Genomic DNA, 20,868 nt, shown 5'->3' with positions numbered 1-20,868 from the left:
AGCCTGCTTGGGATCCTCTGTCTCCCTCTCTCTTTCTATCCCTCTCCCACTTGTGTGTGCTGGTGTGTGTGCTCTGTCTCTCAAAAATAAATAAACGATTTTTTAATGTTTATTTCTTTTTGAGAGAGAGAAAAAGACAAAGCACAAGTCGGGGAGGGACAGAGAGAGAGGGGGACACAGAATCCAAAGCAGGCTCCAGGCTCTGTGCTGTCAACAGAGCCACCCAGGTGCCCCTTTAAATAATTTTTAAAAAAGAGGGTTCCAAATATATTGGTGCTTCCTAGGAGCACATTATGTAACTTTCAGCAGCCATACTAAAATGGCCCTTTCCCTAAATGAGTGGTACATGTGTCTAACAAGATGACTATTGCAGAGGGAAAAAAGAAGGAAAGATAGGTCAATTCCAGGCCTGTTTTCATATGTCTTTTTTTTTTCACCCAAGTAGTAACAGATACTGTGCATATCAAAGGTCTGAGAGGATCTGCATCCCAGTATCTGCTTTTTTTATATACAAGGGTAACTTTATTAAAACAAAGAAATGAATATAATTTTAAAGGACATAAAACACTTCCCAAATCTGCCTTCCATCCTTGTGCGGGGGCCTTGCTAATCTTCTCTGTATCGTTTCAATGTTAGGATATGCGCTGTCGAAGTGAGCACCCCATTATCTGTTTATGGATAGCATCTCAAGAAGACCTGAAAGTCACCCATTTATGCTAAGTTTTGCTTTCTGTAATTCTATTTCCAAAACGGACACCTGATTGGAAAGTATATGCCTGATTTGCACGTATGCCTAAATTATTTGAGTACTCTTTCTGCTTCAGTTTTTTCCCTGATAAAAATAAAAGGATTTGGAGAAATCCATACTTTTAATAAAACAATTTCTATCTGATGATACCATCTGAAGTTTGAGCTTGTGGCTCAATGGGCAGGGAAGATGAGAAATGCTTTTTGCACACGTACCTCAAGAAGCAGCACTGTCCTATGCTCTCAAGGCTTAAAAGGAGTTGCCATCTTTCTCTTCTTAATGGAAAAAAAGAACCTCTCACCAGAATTTTTGACATAAAAGGTGCACATATTTGACTGTAATCTGGCACATACCTGCTGTCTCAGAAAGGAAGAATGAAAAAAAGGAAACTAATACAGTTCAGATAGAAAATTCGGTCCAATGGTAAGACACCGACAGGTGAAGAAATTCACCTGAGAAGGCTTAAGAAACAAAAACAACAGAGAAGAAAACATTCTGTTTGGAAATGATTTTTGATTCACAGAACACTTGCAAAGAGAGTACAGAGAGTCTCCGCATACCCTGTCCTCATCTTTCCCCAGAATTACCACCTTACCATGTGAGAAAGCTTTTGATGTCAAGTTGGCCTGGCGCCTGATAAGTTGATAATAAAGTAAAAGTCTTAGGGAAAGGTAACAGTAAGATTACTGATACATAAAAACTGCAAAGTTTTAGGAATCAAAGAAGAATGTGTACTTTTTGAAGTGAACACTCGAGATATTCTGAAAACTCAACTTTTAGTAACACAGTTTTAACTTGCCTCTTTATATGGTCAATAGTGTGGTCCATGTTTTGTGGAAGAAAAGGAAATCTCTTCACCAGTACCATATCGTAGCAGCACATACAATAAATGTAGTAGGTGTGTTTCCTCTCTTGGATGGTGATATATCTCTTAAAATTTAAATGTCAGCCTGCAAAGATAAATACCTCTTGAAATTTATGGCCATCATCACAAAGTGATTCACCAAAGCACTTGTTTTCAATTATTTTATGAGATCACATTCTTCCATGATAGAAAAAAGAAGGGAGACAATGGGGGAATTGTCTTGAGACGAGAGCTATGAAAAGGGCAAAGAATGGAAGGGTAAATGTCAAGGACAAAAACATCGAGACTGCTTTCTTAGCCCTGCAGTATTCAATGTTTCCCCCTTCCTATCTTTTAACAGGAAACTGCCTTACCTTGGCTGTAATGACTTGGAATTTGTATGCCCTATTTCCACAAGGGGATAATGGCTCTCTGTCCAGATATCATCAAGCTTAGCCTCGTTTTAACTGAGTTCCCTGATACTTTTGACAGACTATGCACTGAGATCTGGGATATTGACTATTTTGTATTTACCAATGATGGTCATGTCAGTAGGTAATTGTAGGGAAACCTTGGTTGCATCCACTTACTAATTTTCCTAAAGCAGATCCCTGAATTACCTTGTGTATAATGCACATTTTTGCAGGGTCTTGTTGTTTTGGTCTATTAATAAATAGGGGACCAGGTAGAAATTTCTGGAGCATCACAAATTTTTGGAGTATCAAATTTCTGGAATATCAGTACTCTAGAAATTTCTGGAGTATCTGCAGAGTGGAGCAGGCATTACATTTATAGAAGTCCAATGTCTGCCCAAGTCTACCACAGGCAGGTGGTAACCAGTCTATCAGCCAAGCAGCACCTCATCCAAGTAGCACCATATTTGACCCCCAGGGAAGACTGTCTTCTCTACCATATTGCTTAGGCTCCTCCGGGGTCACCTTCTTACAAAAAGGGACAGATTCTAGCTGGGCCTCAGGCACAACACCACTGGGCCCACTCACCTCTTTCTCCAAAAATGACTAATTTGTGCAAGTCTAACCCCTTACTCTGTAAATGAATGAATGGTCTTTCCAAACACTGTAGAGACACGACAAAAATTTACATATATGCCTTTGGGCTTTTCTTTTTTGAGTAGTAATGGATAAGATCAACTTATATTCTATGGGCTGTGTTCATTAAAATTCAAACCAGCACTACTCTCTCATCCACTCCCACCTCTCGTCAGGGATTCTCCCTTTGATATCTGGCTTTTAACTAATGAAATAAATTAACTAGTATGGCGTTTTTGAGGGCTATTTATAAAGCTCAAACATACAAATAAAAACTCACAACTACCAGTTTTGTCAGTGATACATCCTAAAATAGAGCTGTTAGTGGAAGGCTTCAGCTGGCGCCGAAGTAACAGAACAAATAGTCCTAGCGCCAAGACAGTGGGCTTTGCCTTCTAGCCATTTCTCCCTGCTCACATAGGCAGAAAGGACATGAAATCAAATACACTGTTCAGAGTGGCATTCCCTCTGTGCCCCTCTTTATTAGCCCCCTTAGGACTAATCAATGCATCTGCATGAGAAAGGGGGGTATGTTATTGATGGTTTAGCTTCTAGAAGTGTACTGTTAAGGGAATAAAAGGATGGACAGAAAATTGATGGATTTATTGACAATAAAAGCAATTACTATAATAATGTTATTATCATAAGCATTTGGTCCTACAGTAAATCACCCTGTACTCCTGAGCTTTTGCAGTTTGTTTCTGGACAATGTATTATTTTGTCCTCTTCCCTGAAGCTGCCTGTCACTTATTATAGCCATGAAAATGCATACTTATGGTATTTTTCAAAGTATAATATACATGCCTTTCATACATGAATGTTTCTACCTTGGCTACTAATGAGTGTGCAGGTAAGTGTCTATGCGTGTGTGTGTGGGTGTGTGTGTGTGTACCCATTTGTGTCTGAATATGTGCATCTTTCCACTTCCTGAAATTCAGCTTGTTTTCTATTAGCTGAGGTTAGCAAGTAATTGAATTTTGGGGAAACACAACTCTATTGTCATCTTGATGATATTCGTTGAAGGGAATTTTGGCTTTGGTGTGAGTTTTTGTGACTTAGTAGTAACCAATGTTTTATATAATTGTAATATGTAAAATAATCTCCCCACCCAGTGTGGGACTCAAATTCACAACTCCAAGATCAAGAGTCGTAGGCTCTACTGAATGAGCCAGCCAGGTGTCCCTAATTTTATATATTTTTAATTTATATAGAAATATTTCAGTCATACAAAAAATTATTGACATATATTTATAACATCTACATTTGTACATCTCAGCCAATTTTTAAAAATGATATATTATGAAAAGAATTAATGCTTCTTGCTGATACCTCTCTGATAAAAAGTAATGCTCTTCAAAGGTAATCACAGCTTAGGATTTGGAGAATTTCTTTGGAGTTTTATTTTGTATGTATCTTTGAATAGTACTTAGTGTTTTAAACTTTATATAAATGGTATACTGTTTGTCTCCTTGTGAAACTTGCTTTCCTTATTCAGTATTAAACTTGGATTTTCATCCATGTAGATACATGCAGCTCTGGGCCAGTGGATCTTTTTTCATTGCTGTATATTATTCTATTGCATAGATAAGCAATAATGGAAAGATTCTCTTTCTTGATGATGAACATTTGGATTCTTCCTAATTTTTCTATCCTAAAATTGCTTCCAATGGTAGTGTTGTATTTCTGTCTGTATGTGTGAGAGTTAATCCTAACACATAGACCTAATGCATAGAATTTCTGGGTAAAAGGACAGACGTAACATTAGGTATTGCCAAGTTAATCTCTAAATTTTTGTACAAATTTATACTCCTAGCATCAATATATTCTTATTATAAGAAATATGAACCGATTTTAATTTGCATTTCCTTGATTACTAGTGAATATGAGAAAATATTATACATGCACATACATACACTTACAGGCTTGTCTAAGTTCTGTGTGAGTTGGAGGGTAGAGCAGCCTGTGCAAGCACAAGGTGCTGACTGGCCGCTACTGTGGGATAAGCAGGAAACCTGCCCGTGTCCTGGACCCTTCTCTAATGAGAGGCCAAAACCATCTGCCAAGGAAATGGTGGGGTGGAATAGGAGGGGAGGTGGCATGGCCAGGATATAGATACATTCTCTCTTTTCTTTTCTTCAAATTTTAATTTAAATTCTAGTTAGTTAACATGTAGTGTACTATTGGTTTCAGGAGTAGAATTTAGTGATTCATCACTTACATATGACACCCAGTGCTCATCCCAACAAGTGCCCTCCTTAATGCCCATCATCCCATTTAGCCCATCCCCCCACCCACCTCCCCTCCAGCAACCCTCAGTTTGTTCTCTGTCTTTAAGAGTCTCTTATGGTTTGCCTTTACCCCCACCTTTTCAACAAGCGGTGATTCAAAACAATAATCACGATAGCAGATTTTCCTAGGATGATACCCTTCATGCTAGTTGAATTATAGCCTTATCCTTCAAATATTGTATGAATTCAGTGAATATAATATCCCTAACCACTTAGTGCTATGAGGGTGAAGGGAAAGAAAGTGGAAAAGAATGTGTGCAGATAGTAATTCCTAACTCATAAAATTGAGTGAGATATAATTAATATATAAAATGCTCAGCCCTAAGGTTGGAAAAGAGTATGCACTCAAGAAAGGTAAGCTTCAGAAGGTATTTTAAGGAAAATTAAATAAACAAATAAAGATAAATTATCTTAAAAGTATTATGTCACCTGTAATGCTCCATGAAGTTACATAAGGACCTCTTCCCATACACCCCTTAATTCACTGCCTCCAGACTATTTTGGACATGGAGACCAGACAATTTAGCTTACTGGAAGTGTATGTAAAGTAAAAGTAAATAAGAGTTGAAATTAGTCCTAGTAGCTTTCCTATGAGTAAAGAGCAGGGGATATTTGTACTTTGGTCACTCAGAGCTATTTTTATAACTTATTTTTTGTTCTTGGCAATGTTCCTGATAGGTGACAACTTGAGAACTGAAAAAAATGAGGATTTTTCGCTTTCTTCCTTATAAATGTCAGTAGACTCTAACAGCTTACTCTCCAAAAATAAGCATTAGTCTGGAAAAGTACTGGAGAGAGGTTTTTCTCTCCCCAACCAAACAAAGAGTGGATATGTTAAGATTTTTTTTTTTTTACAAATTCAAAGAAAGAATAACTTATAATTAAGCATCTGGGTTCTTACTGTATCTGGCCTCAAAATTTATATTCCAAAGTGATGTGATATGATGCACATAGCAACATAGGAACAATCTATAATATCAAAAATGTGATTAGACATCAAGATTTGAATCTCAAGGAATCTTTCTGAGCTCAGAATATCTTTTCCAATAAGTATATTTAAATGACAACTAGGTCATACAGGTAGCGCTAAAAGACTGTATAAACCATGACTTAGCCAGACCCTAATATTAATAGTATATGCCTGAATACTGGATTAATTTGGGTGTTAGGAGGAAGAAGAAAATCCCCTTTTACTTTTACTTTCCCAACTGTCTTTATGAGTCTTATATTGTCTTTTCTGACCCTCTCTTAAGGAGATCTGTATCTTCATGCTGTCCCCAATCTCCTGTCCCTTCCCCATCACAACTCTGAATTTCTGAGTCATTCAGTGAAATTGAGATAATATGAAAGCAGTCTGATTGAACTAATTCACACTAACATGAAAATGATTCCTTAATCCTTCCAAAGGAATTGGAATGCTCAAAAGATAGCTTCGATAAGCTACTTGAATCTTCAGTATCAGAATTTCAGACACATTAAATAAGTAGAAAATTTAGTCAGTATTTGATGAGATATTGGGAGACAATTTAGATATCATCACTGCCATGGGAATTACTTTTCATAACCTATTCTCTCCCACTAATAGAGACTTTTTAAATTTTCTAACAACATCTATTTCCCATAGTAGTAATAGATATATCTACAAAGAGCTTTTTAAATGGTCATATTTTTATATCAAAGACTGGTGTATCAGGACTTCTTTCAGAAGTTAAAAAGAATCATTTTTCAAATGTTTGTGATTTATTTTTATCTTTTAAAATTACTTTTTGGCTTTGTTTTTTTTTTAATCTTCCTGATAGAGTTGATGGAAAGGAGACCCTGAAAAGAAAACATCTCATTCTTTCAGTTCCCTCTCATTCTGCCTCCACCAATAAATAAAAAATGAATGAGAAGAGGATGATGAAAGAAAAGAAGCAAAGGCCACCCACATTTTGGAAGTAATTGTTCATCCTCTATCTTGACATAGAAGGAAAGCTTTAAAAAGAGGCTTGCCTCTGTGTCCTGCAGCAAAAAAATGAATATTAGCACGAAAGGATGTTATCTGCAAAAGGAGTGAATGATTAACCTTAAAGTTAAAAGAAAGTAGAATCAAGTTTCATGTGGTCATAAAAATGTATCAGACACAATTACAAATTCTGGTCTTCTAGTCAATGACTACCCGATTCTTAAAATAAATGGTTTTGAAGATGGCAATGTAAGGAGTATCTTGACATGATGGTGATGAAATCTAAATTGTATTATTGATTCATAGCCCAGTGATTCCAAGCTTACTCTGCACTTGATGACAAGATGGCCTGCTCTTTGATAACATGACAACGTGTGTCCTAAGCCTTTTCTAAGTCCCACTGGGGGTCACTGAACCAGAAGAAATAGAAAATTATTCTTGCTCACCTTTTAAAGATTCCTTTGTCTCATCCAAGCATTCTCATTGATTGAATCTCATTACTATGCCTGTGCTCAAGTTTTGTAAACCATGCCTGTCTTTCTCCCTTCTGGCCTGTTCAGGTCAGAGCCTTCTTTGCACGAGACTGAATTGAGAGAGGAGCTTGGGTTTCTACCTCACTTTAGCCTTCGCTTCTCAAGAATCAGAATTCTCCCAATACACCATATGTTTTTTAAAGAAAGAAACTTCTTTTTTAATTTTTTTAATGTTTATTTATTTTTGATACAGAGAGAGACAGAGCATGAACAGGGGAGGGGCAGAGACAGAGGGAGACACAGAATCCGAAGTAGGCTCCAGGCTCCGAGCTGTCAGCACAGAGCCCGACGCAGGGCTCAAACTCACGGACTGTGAGATCATGACCTGAGCCGAAGTCAGACGCTTAACTGACTGAGCCACCCAGGCGCCCCATAAAAAAGAAACTTCTTTAAAGAGTTGTTCTCTTCTCAAAAACTGATGGCAGCAATCCGGTGTCAAGCAAAGCTTCAGTCAGGGGCTCCATTCACAAATGGAGTGCTTAATCTGTTCATTTGTTGGTTCACAAAGATTTATGAAGGCCTTACCATATGCCAGGCACTAGATTAATTGCTAGACCGAAAGCAGTGAACAAGATAGACAGTCTCACTTCTTAGGAAGCTTAGCACCAAGACAGAAAGATAGATCTTGAACAATAATTACAAGATTAAGGATATTATAGAGCGGGAAGTGCACCTGCCAACAGGGTGTACATAGTGAAAGCTTTTTGGAGGCAGTGGCATTTAAGCAGAAACCAGAAGGAACAAGAAGAATTAGAAATGCTAAAAGTGGGGAAGGGTTATGCAGACAGAACATCTTATGTGAATGCTCTGAAGTAGAAGAGAACATGACCCATTTGCAGAAAAACAGTTCTTTAAACACCAACACATACAAAATGAGATCAGGAGTGCTATGGGTGAGATTTGAGACATAGGTGTGATTCATATCATGGGGAACCATGTAGTCATGCCAGGGAGTTGGTCTTTTTCCTTAGGGCCATGACACATTTTTAAGTCAGGGAGTAACATTTGCATTTCAAACTAATCTCTCTGGCTGTAATTGTAAAAAGTAGATCTGCGAATCGTGAGATTGGATGTAAGGAATCCAGTTATGAAGTTATTACAAACTTCTGGTTCCAACAACATGGTAGCCTAAGATAGGGGGAAAAAGTCTTGCTGAAACTATCTGGACATTCTGAAAAGAAAAAGTAGTTTAAGTATGTGGTCATAAATACAGATGACAGAAATGAAGGAACTAAATCCCAGAGAAGCCAGCAAGTGAGCCTGCAGTGTGACTGCCTGGTGGCATTGATATGACTCAGTCATTTTCAGGCTTGGGTTCTAATGCCTCAGTAGGGACAAAACTGTTGTCCTGAGCCTGAATGAGGTGAGAAGTTGAAAGGAAGATCTTGAAGGGCTGTCGCCTTGATGAAAGGGTGAAACAGATAAAAAATCCACCCATCAGCAGATAGATACAAGAAGAAACTTTGAGTCATCATCTTTCTTAGGCTGGTCTTGAAAAAAGGTGCTGTCATCTGAGAGTTTTCGCTTCTGGGCCTCACTATCACAGATGTGGAGTTCATATTTGTACACCAACTTGAACGAAGAACACCCAGGAAACCAAACACAAAATTCATCTTGATAAATGTTTCCATAACCCAACCACTCCTCTACTTCCTGTTTCTAAGGATTTTCTAATTCTGGACACTTCATATAAATGGATCATATAATGCATGGTGTTTTGTGTCTGACCTCTTTAACTTAGCATAATGCTTTAAGATTCATCCATGCTATAGCACATATCAGTATTTCATTTTGTTATTCCTGTAACTCATTCAGAAAAATGAAATGACATTCTGAAAGGGAATATGAAATTAGTAGGTATAAATAGCGTAAAAGAAGGAATGGCTTCTAAGGAACAGATACTAATAAAAACTGATAGGGAAAATTTGAGGATAAAAGAATGTCAAGAAATGAAATATGGAGTCACTTAAATTAAGTCAGTGGACAGGTCAAAAATTCTATTAGAAATAGCTAAAGAGAAAATTAATTGACTAGAATTTGGGTCTGAGAAAATTACCCAGAATGCACCATAGAAAGCTAAAGAAATGAACGACATAAGAGAAAAGTTAAGAAAAACAGAGAATAGAATAGGCAAGAACAACATACTCAACAGAAATTTTTGAAATGATACACAGGACAGACAATATTCAAAGAGAAAATTGTATGGACTCTTTAATTGATGAAAACCATGATCACCCAAATTCAAGAGCCCTGCTCCTTCAGGTTATAAGCAGAATAAATGAAATTAATTTCACCTGGATAAATAATCGAGAAACTGCAGAAAACCAAAGCCTTTGGGAACATCTTATAATCAACCAGAAATAAGACCCCTGAAATAAAAAACAATAATAATCTGTCGGTAGACTTCTACTAGTACCAACGAAAGCTATACAACAATTGAGAGAAAACTGCCAACTTAAAAGACAGTTGGTCATTTTTCAGGCTTTTAGTCAGAAAAAAAGGGAGGGCAGAGGGAGAGGGAGAGAGAGAGAATCCCAACCAGGCTCCACCCCCAGCACAGAGCCCGACATGGGGCTGGATCTCATGACCCTGAGATCATGACCTGGGTCAAAATTAAGAGTCTGACGCTTAACTGACTAGGTCACCCAGGTGCCCCAGAAAAAGAATTTTTTAAAATTTCTATAAGGCAGAAATTGAACACAGAAGGAATGAGTGACATAGAAAAAGTAATGGTGATGCCAAAAGACATTGGTGAAAAAATATGAACATATTCACTCTAACAAAACAGTAATCCCGAATGGAATGATTTGGGAAATAGCAAAAGCAAATTATACTTTAAATCCTAGACAATAATATGTAAATGGAAGTTAAAGGATAAGGCTGAATATGATTTAAGCAGCCTTAGTCCATTATATTATTTAGAAGGAAAATAAAAATAGTAATTTTAATAATATTAAGTTAACATACACCAGTTAAATACTAAAAACTATTAACAACTATTATATATTAGAGATATTTCCAAAGTAGTAAAAGGTGGTTTAAAAAAATAAAGAAACCCAGGGCACCTGGGTGGCTTAGTTGGTTGAGCATCTGATTCTTGATTTTGGCTCAGGTCACGACCCCATAGTCGTGGGATCAAACCCCACATCAGGCTCTGTGCTGAGCATGGAGCCTACTTGAGATTCTCTCTCTCTCTCTCTCTCTCTCTCTCTCTCTCTGTCTCATTCTCTCTCTCTCTTCCCCACCTTCTGCCCCTCTCCCCAGCTGGTACTCTCTCTCTCAAAGATAAAAAGAAAAAAGAAACATGAACAATCTAATATAAACAAAAACAGAGAAAAAACATGCAAAGAAAAAGTAAAATATAAAGCACAAAATAAGATAGTTTGAATAAATCTAAATGCATTAATAATCACAAAAAAATACAAAAACACTAAATTTACTAAGTAAAAGCAGAGATTGTCAATTTGAATTTTTAAAGTCTAAGAGCACCTAGACTCAGTTGGTCAAGTGTCCGACTTCGGCTCAGGTCATGATTTCACTGTTTGTGCGTGTGAGTCCCATGTCGAACTCTGTGCTGACAGCTCAGAGCCTGGAGCCTGCTTCGGATTCTGTGTCACCCTCTCTCTCTACCCCTCCCCCACTCACGCTCTGTCTCTCTGGCTCTCTCAAAAATGAATAAAGGTTAGAAAAAATTTAAAAAATAAATAAATAAAAATAATAAAGTCTACTTTATATGCATACCCAGTAGAAAAATAGAAATATACCAGGCAAATGCAACCTAAACAAAGACAATAAAGCTATATATCAATATTAAACAAAATATGACTTTAAGAAAATTAGTATCATTAGGTTTAAAGAGAAATATTTCATAATACTAAAAAGAAACTTCAACAAATGACATAGCAATTCTCAACCTATAAACACCTAAAAATCTGTGTCCAAAATATGTAAAGTAAAAAGTGAGAAACTTATAAGAACAAAATGTTAAATTTCACAATCACAGTGGAATATTTTGACACATTTTCCTCAATAATTGGTAAATCAAGCAGATTAGAGAATTGTAGAAAGTAGACATTTTGAGTAATACTGTTTAAAACGCAACCCACTGTAGAGAATTTAGGGAATGTGCATTTTGTTTAATGTATGTGGAGCATTTACAAAACTTTACCAAAAAGTGCCACAAAACAGGACTCAGCAAGTATCAAGGAATCAATTTCATATGCCTAGGTTCTTGGATAATATTGAAATATCATTAGTAATCGCTAACAAAATTTCCTCTTCCGTACATTGTGGGAAATTTAAAAGCGCTGTTTCATTTTTTTCTTTTAGTGAAGGTAAATAAAGGGATGCCTGGCTGGCTCAGTCGATAGAGCCTGCAACTCTAGCTCTCAGGGTCATGAGTTCAAACTCCATATTAAGTGTGGAGTCTAGTTTATAAAAACAAATAGAGGAGCACCTGAGTGGCTCAGTTGGTTAAGCATCAAACTCTTGATTTCAGCTCAGGTCATGATCCCAAGATCGTGGGATTGAGCTCCACATCGGGCTCTGCACTGAGCATGGAACCCGCTTAAGATTCTCTCTCTCTCTCTCTCTCTCTCTCTCTCTCTCTCTCTCTGTCTCCCTATGCCCATACTTGCACTTGCATACTCTCTAAAATAAAAACAAGTTTTTTTAATAAAAATAGATAGATAGATAGATAGATAGATAGATAGATAAAATAAATAAAAGCACTTTTTAAAATACAGGGCACCTGGGTGGCTCAGTCGGTTGAGCGTCCAACTCCAGCTCAGGTCATGATCTCACAGTTCATGATTTCTTTTTTCTTTTTTTTAATGTTTATTTATTTTTGAGAGAGAGAGAGAGAGAGAGAGAGAGAGCACGAATAAGGGAGGGCCGGAGAGAGAGGGAGACACAGAATCTGAAGCAAGCTCCAGGCTCTGAGCTGTCGGCACATAGCCCATTGCAAGGCCTGAACTTATAAACCATGAGATCGTGACCTGAGCCGAAGTCAGCTGCTTAACCGACTGAGCCACCCAGGCACCCCTCAAAGTTCATGATTTCAAGCCCCTCGTCGGGCTCTGTGTTGACAGCTCAGAGCCTGGAACCTGCTTCGGATTCTGTGTCTCCCTCTCTCTCTGCCCCTCCCCCATTCATGCTCTGTCTGTCTCTCTCAAAAATAAATAAACATTAAAAAAAAAACTTTGAAAAATAAATCCTGCATCACAGAGCTCAAAATCTGAAAGAGCAAAGCAAAAACATGTGTCATCACAATGCCCTGTGGTAACATTAATTCCACAGAAGTTATGAGAGCACATGAGGCTGAGAGGAGGGAAGCCTTTTTGAAGGAGTTGGTGCATGTGTGGAATAGTAAATTGCAAATAGGTGTTAGCCAGGTAAGACTTTTCTTTTGCCTTTTTAAAAATTATTATATAATTTACCTACCATAAAATTCACCCGTTTAAAGTATACAACTGAGTGGGGTTAGTATATTCACAGGATTATTCATCTATCTCTACTGTCTAATTCCGGAATATCAAAAAGAAACTGTGGACTCATTAGCACTTACTCTCCATTCCTTCCCTCCCCTAGCCCAGGGCAACTACTAATGTACTTTTTGTCTCTATGGATTTGCTAATTCTGGACATTTCACGTTAATGGAATCATATAACGCATGGCCTTTTCTGTCTGACTTCTTTCTTGTGGCATAATGCTTCAAGATTCATCCCTGTTGTAGCACGCGTTGGCATTTCATTCTTTTTTTACTGCCGAGTAATATTCCATTGTATGGATGTGCCACATTTTGTTTATTTGTTCATAATTCAAATGGATGGGCATGCGGGTTGTTTCTACTTTGAGGTTATTATGAATAATGCTACTATAAACATCTGTGTACAAGTTTTTGTGCGAACACACGTTTTCGATTTTCTTGAATATATGTTTAGGAGTGGAATTGTTGGGTCATATGGTAACTCTATCTTCAAAATTTTAAGTAACTTCCAAAATGTGGAAGGAGGGAAAGAGAAAAGGAGGGAGAGAAATACTCATATCAGGGAAATGACAGTGGCTGAAAGTGAAATCAATGGCATTGGAGTCAGAATAGCACAAATAACACCCCAAAGATGACCAGTTGTATTTTGTACTGAGGGAAATAGAAATCGTTTTGTAATGCTGCAGCCCCAAATTGCAAGGTGGAGGCCTAGAGGATCTGGGGACTTGAAAACCTGGAAGATTGTCACCACCTGTTCTCTCACCTTGGGCAATTCAGGTAATACCTCTCTGAGCCCTGAATTATTTATCTGAGAAGTTGGATTAACATTTCTTATCCTGTCCGCCTCCCAGGATTATGGGAATCAAATGGCAAAGAGGCTACAAAAGCCCTCGTGAGATCTAGGGTGTAGTGATAGCAGAAAGCTACCTAGAACATAGGCCTAAGGAGGTTGAGACCCAGCTCATACAGTTTTGATCTCCGATAAACCCATAAATTCATCCTGTTTTTCGCTTCCCAAGTGAAAAACCAATGCATACCAAGCATACTGCAGAAAACAACCCATATAACCTTCTGATAGCAGGTAAACATCAGAAATCATTATTTATGGATTTACCATCAACGTTACAATCCATTTGGACGTTCTAATTGTAAGAACTATGTACTTTTCACAGTGACTTTCTGCCTAATTTGTTCTACGATACTTACATTTAGTGTTAAATACTCTAATAAACCCCAAACCTTAGAGGTTTCACACAGTAACAGTTTATAATTTGTTTATGTAAGAGTCCAAGATGGCCACAAGGGCGAGGGGCAATGTGGGGTACATGGGAAGGCTCTGTTCTATTCCATCATCTTGGGACCCCGGATATAGTCCTTTCTTGCTAAGAGGTTCTAATGCCATAGGAAAGATGAGGCATAAGAATCAATAATGTCAAACAAGTATAGGGGCTCCCACGTAGTGCTGAGGTCTGGGAGACTGCAATAGAAGAAGGCTTGGAGGGATCTGCGATAACTGCCGGTGCAAAGATGGATAACTGCTCATAGTGCAGAGGTATCCCGTGAAGCAGAAACGAGAGGAGCAAAGTTTTAGAAGTGGAAAAATGAAATGCAAGGTGATTTCAAATAAGATGAATATTTGTTAGTTTTTATGTGTGTACCATGGCTGTGTGAGATGTTAACATTAGAGGAAGCTGGGTGAGGGGTATACAGGAACACTCTGTGCTATCTTGCAACTCTTATGTGAATCTAAAACATAAAAAAGTTTTAAGTAATTGTGTGTGTGTGTGTGTGTGTGTGTGTGTGTGTGAGAGAGAGAGAGAGAGAGAGAGAGAGAGAAAGTTTGTGTGTGTCTGATGAAGGACATACCATGAAAGAGGAAATGAGAGAATCATCGTAGTTTTCCTGTTCCCATTGAGGCAATTGATGCAGAAAGAACAGGGGTGTGTCCAAAGTCACACAGCCATTTAGAAGCTGAGATGTGACTAGCCCATTCTGATACTCCCTATATAGAATAAAACAAGAGGCGTGGGCCTGAAAAATGGAAGAGATCTGCAAGTGGAGAATATTTGGGACCAAACACATTGTGGTAAATTTGTACTTGTTATGGTTTCAAACTATACAAGTTAAGTCATGGGAAGCAAACTTCTAAGAATGATTGATGTCAAATGTAACAAATTAAGAGTTAAAATATTCTCTTCGATCTACAAGATGATTTACTTCACCGTATGCTAATAGTGTTCTGGTTTTAATCAGCAACATATTGCATAGCGAATGCTTACCTGTGACTTGATCCATTAAAATTAATTGGTAAACATGACTATATTTTTAGAATGTAATTGCAACGTTTATTAATGAAGGTGTGAAATGGCCTTTCATAATTTCATGTATGCCAATGGAGATTTTATAAGGGCGTTGAATAATATTACAAGGTCAGGGTTGAGCCCTGACAGTGTGTTTTATTTATTTTTTTAATTGAAGTATAGTTTACATACAGTGTTATATTAGTTTCAGGTATACAACATATTGATATGACAACTATATACATTACTCAGTGCTCATCACAGTTAAGTGTAGTCACTATCTGTCACCATATTTCTTTGCAATACTATTGACTTTATTCCCTATGTTGTACTTTTCATCTCTGTGACTTATTGTATGACTTGAAGTGTATACCTCTTAATCCCCTTCACCTATTTCCCTCACCCCCTGCCCACTTCCCCTCTAGCGACCACCAGTTTGTTCTCTGTATTTATGAAGCTGCTTCTATTTTTTGTGTGTTTGTTCATTTGTTTTGTTTTTTAAACTCCACATGTAAGTGCAATCATGTGATATTTGTCTTTCCCAGACTGACTTATTTCACTTAGCATAATATTCTCTAGGTCCATCCATGTTGTCATAAATGGCTAGATCTCGTTCTTTTTATGACTGATTAATACTCCATCATATATATATAAATATCTATGTTATATATACATATCCCCCACTTATTTTTATTCTCAATTAACATACAGTATAGTCTTGGCTTCAGGAGTAGAATCCAGCCATTCATCACTTACATATAACACCCAGTGCTCATCCCAACAAGTGCCCTCCTTAATGACCATCACCTATTTTCCCCACCCCATCAGCCCTCAGTTTGTTCTCTGTATTTGAGAGGCTCTTATGGGTTGCCTCCCTTTCTGCTTTTATTTCATTTTTCCTTCCCTTCCCCTATGATCATCTGTTAAAATTTTCAAATTCTACCTATGAGGGAAATAATGTGATGTCTGTCTTTCTCTGAGTGACTTATTTCACTTAGCATAATACCCTCCAGTTCCATCCACGTTGTTGCAAATGGCAAGATTCCATTCTTTTTCATTTCTGAGTAGTATTCCACTGTATGTATATATGTGTCTTAACCCATCAGCTGATGGACATTTGGGCTCTTTCCATAATTTGGCAACTGTTGATAGTGCTGCTATAAACATTGGGGTGCATGTGCCCCTTTGAATCAGCACTCCTTTATCCTTTGGATAAATTCCTAGTAGTGCAATTGCTGGATTGTAGGCTAATTCTATTTTTAAGTGACTGTACCATCTTGCATTCCCAGCAACAGTACAACAGGGTTCCCCTTTTTCCACATCCTTGCCAACATCTGTTCCCTGAGTTGTTAATTTTAGCCTCTCTGACCAGTGGTATATCATTGTGGTTTTGATTTGTATTTTCCTGATGATGAGCATTGTTGAGCATCTTTTCATGTGTCTGTTTGCCATCTAGATGTCTTCTTTGGAAAAGTGTCTATCCATGTCTTCTGCCCATTTCTTCACTAGACGATTTGTTTTTTGGGTGTTGAGTTTGGTAAGTTCTTTATAGATTTTGGATACTAGCCCTTTATCTGATATGTCATTTGCAACTATCTTCTCCCATTCCGTCAGTTGCCTTTTAGTTTTGTTGATTGTTTCCTTTGCTGTCCAGGAGCTTTGTATCTTGATGAGGTCCCAATAGTTCATTTTTGCTTCTTTTTGCCTTGCCTTCAAGATGTCAAGTAAGAAGTTGCTGTGGCCAAAGTCAAAGAGGTTGCTGCCTGTTTTCCCCTGTAGGATTTTGATGGTTTCCTGTCTCACATTTAGGTCTTTCAAGCCATTTTGAATTTGTTTTTGTGTATGGTGTAAGGAAGTTCCCCCACTTCTTTATTCACTCATCTATTGATGAACAGTCTTTAGAATAGGCTTGTCAAGAAGACCTGGAAGTTGGTAGATAGCAAGCCTTGAGAATACTGAGACAAGGTAGAGGGAGCAAGATAGGAGCTGGTCTCGTGTGTTGAGGGAACACCAGTGATCCACGGTGAGGTCAAGGGGTGGAGGAGGCAGTAGGGAGAAAAATAAGAGAATGAGTCCGTTGTGGAATGGTTGGGGGCCATCTGGGGTCTTGTAATATACTGTAAGGACTTCCATTTTTATCCTGTGTGAAATGGCAAAACCTTGGAGAATTGTGAGCAACGCAATGATGTGAACTTGCTTACATTTGGCAGGATCGCTGTGGCAGTTCTATTGGGAAATGAGTATACAGAGGCAATGGTAGAAAAAGGGAGATCAGTTAGACTACTGGAAGCAATTACAAGAATCTGGCAGGAGATGGTGGAGATTCTACCAAAGTAGCAGTTCACAGGTCAAAGTGGTTAGATTTCCTGAAGGATGGGATGTGAGGTGTGAGAGAAAGAAGAATCAACAGTAACACCAAGACTGTTGGCCTGAGAAACTGGATGTATTAAGTTACTATTATCTGAGATGCGGTAGGAGAAGGTACTGGGAAAGAGATCAGGAGCCCAGTTTTGCACATGTGGAGTTTGAGATGGCAGACATTCAAGTGGGAATTAGGAGCAGAAAGCTGAGAATGGGAGTGGAGCACCTGTAAAATGGTGGGCAATCTTAAAGCCTTGCAGGGTGGCCAGAATTCCCCAAGGAACGACTTTGCTTTACATACCATCGAATTGACCCAACATTTGGGAACCAGGTATGACAGTCTTGAATAGGCTGCTGAAGATGGGCTGGAAGTTTCACCAAGACACAGGGACCTAGACAGAAAGGCAAGTAAGTGACAACAGAAGAGCATCAAAGGCAAACTCCAACCATTTTAAATATTTCTCTGAAAGAAAAATTTTATAAGTCCCTCTCTTGCATCTCCCCTCTGAGCGCATGGACTCCTCCGGACCCACGCAGCTTTCCAGAATTCACACTAATACCATTAGTTTAGCTTCTGGGGATCCTTGGTCTCCCAAGAAACCAGTCATCATTTGTGACATTATTTCTATGGATAATTCCAAACAATGTCCAACTCACTTGAAAGTACAGCACCGCCTGGATTTGAAAAACTAAGCCATTTCTCATTAGGCAGTTCAGTTCGAATCTCCAATTGTCTGGGCTCCTTCAGTACTGCTTGCAGCTTTTTCCTGTAGAGCTGCCACTCATCCTTAGAGGGCATATGTTCACTGCAAGCAGGAAGGTCATGGGGCTTCACCATGGAGTTTGAGAGGTAAGAGTCTGTCATTCCCAGCAACTCCCAGTCTCCTGGGAATAGATTGCTCTGCCATTGCTAGGTTTTGTGACAACTCAAAGTCCTACCTCCTCTCTGACTGTCTCCAAAATTCCTATTTTTCATTAATGAATTAATTAGAATTTTGTTTGGGAAGAATGTTGTGACACCTCTTGAGATAATTGGAGATGTCCTGGGGAGTTGCAGAGCCGGAGTCGAGAGTCACTTCTCTGAGGTATTTTCATCTGAAAACAGAAAATTGACACAAGAAAAATAAATGACATATGGAGTCTTAGGCAACTGGGGCAGGGGGAGCTCTCTATTGAGAAGCCGAGTGAAAGCACAGACAATTAATGATACAGAATTATCAACCCAGTTCTGATGATCAGCTGCACAAGTTAAGATGGAGGTTCCGGTCTCAGAGTTGTATATGGGCTGAACTTTTTCCAGGAAGAGCACATGGAGACAGGATCTAAGAGGTATTATGCAGTTACCTTGCCCTGAATATATAAGTGCTAGGGAGGCACAGTAGGGAAGGCCCCCAATTTTCCGGTAGAAATGATGGAAGGATGGTTATTATCAACCTAGTGCTGCTTCGCTTCTTCTCAAATGTAAATATGGATCTCCATTATTCATGGCAGTCTATTAGGGCTTATATTTCACTCCACCACAGCACCAGCCAGAACCCCATACAGAATGAATAATTGCTAAACTGGAACGTGATTTGCAAAGCTGTAGCCTTTTATTTTGATGGCTTCTGGCAAATGTCAAAAACTTTAACAATTTAGACTGTTATGAGGGTTTCCTTTAGCTATGACCTCAACCTTGTACTTGGCCCACCAGATTTTCAGTCTAGGCCAAAAATCAAATAGCCTAAGACAGGTAATGAAGCTAATTTTGGTGCTAGGAGAAAGGAAAGGGTGCCGTAACTCAAACCCATGGCTACCCCAATAGTCATTCATTAGATATAAAATTCAGGAGAAAATGTAATCAGACATGATCAGCTCACTGCTCCCACTTCCTGCCCTAACCTCCTCTCCTACCGGGCTTGTTATTTCTGCCTTTAGCCTGTGAGCAGATTGGACGAGAGAAGAACGTGAGCTGTTTTACAATCATAAAACGATAACTAAGGGGAGATGAGAACCCGTAAAATAAAAATTTCACAATGGAAACAAAATGTTAGAGTCGTTCAGTCCAACTCCCTCACTTTACAGATGAGAAAGTAAAGTCAAGAGAAGCAGAGTGGCTTGCCTAAGATATAAAAGCTGGTTAGATGAATGCTGCTGAGCAATAACAAGGAAGGAAGCATTGACACCTGCAACAAGATGGATGGATCACCAGAGAATTATGCGGAGTGAAAGAAGCCAATCCCCCAAAGGTTGCATACCATGTGATTTTATTTATACAACTGTCTTAAAATGACAAAATTCGAGCAATGGAGAATAAATTAGTGGTTGCCAAGGATTGAGGGAGGTAAGTAGGTATCTCTATAAAAGTTCAATAGGAGAAATCCTTGTGCTGACAGAAAGTTTGTATCTTGTATCTTTTGTATCTTGACTATATCGATGTCAATATCTTGGTTGCCATATTGCACTGCAGTTTTGCAAGATGTTACTAGAGGGAGAAACTGAGCAAAGGGTATATAAAAGGTACACAGGACTTCTCTGCATTATTTCTTAAAACTGCATGTAAATATGCAATTATTTCAAAATTTAAAAGAGTAACTTTCAAAACAAAACCGATGGCTACACTTATAATCATTCATGAAAATGTTTCCTATATCTTCATTAAATGATAGTTAACAAAGTTGTAAAGCTTTGTCAGTCTTATCCAACTGTATACTTAGTGTCTGGGAACTTATTATGTACAAATCTCACTAAAAGGAGATAGAAGTATGAAAAAAATACAGTAAAACCTTGGTTTGCAAGCATAATTCATTCCAGAAACATGCTTGTATAATCCAAAGCACTTGTATATCAAATCAAATTTCCCCATAAGTAATAACGGAAACTCAGATGATTCGTTCCATAACCCCAAAATATTCATATAAAAATGATTACAACACTGTCATATAACACAAAATAACAAACAAAATACAAAATAGAAAGAAAAATAAACAAATCAACCTGCACTTACCTTTGAAAACCTTCGTGGCTGGTGTGAGGGAGACAAGAGAGAGGAGGGTTATTGTGTAGGACGACTTTCACTCTCACTAACGGAATCACTGCTATCTATTGGCTCAATGGAATCTTTTTCTTTTCGTGCAACTTTAACAAAGAACTTATCCAATGACGCTGGCTTTTGCCTCCTTTTGAGGATTTCTCAGAAATGTGACAATGCATTGTCGTGAAAGAGATTCCTCGCTCGCACTGCTGCAGCCTTATTCGGGTGGTGCTTTTCTACACAATTTCGCACTGCTTCCCACATTTCACACATCTCCCTAATCTCGCTTGAAGTGAGGG

At 38.3% G+C, this 20,868-nt stretch overlaps 1 non-coding gene across 1 annotated transcript; it reads right to left on the bottom strand.

Annotated features, from left to right (window-relative positions):
- Positions 1 to 553: 553 nt before the first annotated feature.
- On the bottom strand, positions 554 to 660 carry LOC122235558. Its single transcript, XR_006213613.1, has one exon. It is a non-coding gene; the product is annotated as a U6 spliceosomal RNA (small nuclear RNA).
- Positions 661 to 20,868: the final 20,208 nt, after the last annotated feature.

This window comes from Panthera tigris, chromosome X, assembly GCF_018350195.1.
Source record: "Panthera tigris isolate Pti1 chromosome X, P.tigris_Pti1_mat1.1, whole genome shotgun sequence".
NCBI lineage: Eukaryota > Metazoa > Chordata > Mammalia > Carnivora > Felidae > Panthera > Panthera tigris.
Note: the sequence above shows the minus strand (reverse complement) of the source record. Positions and strands in the feature narration are given on the sequence as shown.